The following is a 1372-nucleotide window of genomic DNA, read 5'->3' on the forward strand; positions in this document are numbered from 1 at the left end:
GGAGAGGGCAGGCAGCGAGGGCTGCCTGAGGCTGCTCAGTGAGGAGGGGTCCCCACGCCTGGGGGCCTGAGCTGCTAACTCACTCGTGTCCCGCTTCTCCCGCAGAGTCGTCAGAGGAGAGTGTGGAAGAGAAAGCCCAGCGCTGACTGGGCAGGGACTCCAAGCGCTCACTGTCGACGTGTGCCATGTCCAAAAGGAAGCAGAAGACCTCCAACCCGGAGGTTGAAGGTGAGAGCAAAGTATCTCTGCGTGCAGGTCCCTGCCGGGCAGAGGGCTACCGCGGGCTCTGCCAGTTTGTGTGAGAAGGGAGGCAGGGGCAGGCAGGGGCTCCCCACACTCCGCTGGCCATGGCCCCTCTGCTCCTCAGCCAGGTTGGCCTGTGCGTGCCTGCTGGGACTGCGGGCCCTACAATGGCCCTTTCCCCCTCGCATCTTCCAGCCCTGCCCCTCATCCTGCATGGCAGACCCAGGGCAGGTCCCCGGCAACAGTCCTCAGGGACGCTTGGCACTCACTCCTGCTTCTATTTGCTCTCTCCTCTTCAGTATGCACGCTGTGTCGCCGAGCAGATGTTCACCCGGACACCTGCGGGCCCACATTTGGCGAGAGCGGGATTTGCGTCCACAAGTTTTGCTTGGTGAGTTCCCTCAGGGCTCCTTCCGCCTTCCAGCCAGGGACGCTCCCTCTTTTCCATCCTGTCCTCGTGACACCCTGCTCTTTTCTCTTCTACAGTTTTTTGCCGACGGCCTTTACGAACACACTGCCGGACAGAGGGCGGTTCTGAAGTTCCCCCTTGATGCCATCAGATGCGCAATCGAGGAGGCAGAGCAGAAGGTGAGGATCTGAAGGAACGGGGATGTTTGCGCCAGCACCAGCTCAGCCTGGACCCTAAGGAAGCAGTGGCAGTCTTTCCATGACCCAGCAGTGCCTGCATTCTGTGCCCTGCCTAGAGGCATGGCGTTGGCCTCAGAGGCCCTGAGCCTGCTGCTAATGGGGGCTGCTCTTCTCTTTCCAGCACTGCTTTGTTTGTGGAGAGAAGGGGGCCTCCATCTACTGCGCAGAGACAGGCTGTGAACGCAGCTTTCATCTGCCCTGTGCCACGGATGGGGAATGTGTCACGCAGTTCTTTGGGCAGCACAGGTAAGGGCTGTCAGCAGCAGCCGAGCAAGGGAAGAACCTGCACGGCTGCTTCCCAGTGCCGAAGCACGCAGCAAACTCCTTCGTGTTCCTCTGCTGGCATCTCAGCGCTTCTCAGCTCACCCATCCTGTCCGTCTTCCGCCAGGTCCTTCTGCTGTGAGCACCGCCCTCAGCAGGCCGTGGAGGCAGCTCCAGAGCAAGACACAAACTGCACCATCTGCCTGGAGCCCGTGGGGG

Source organism: Meleagris gallopavo, chromosome 1 (genome assembly GCF_000146605.3).
Source record: "Meleagris gallopavo isolate NT-WF06-2002-E0010 breed Aviagen turkey brand Nicholas breeding stock chromosome 1, Turkey_5.1, whole genome shotgun sequence".
Lineage (NCBI taxonomy): Eukaryota > Metazoa > Chordata > Aves > Galliformes > Phasianidae > Meleagris > Meleagris gallopavo.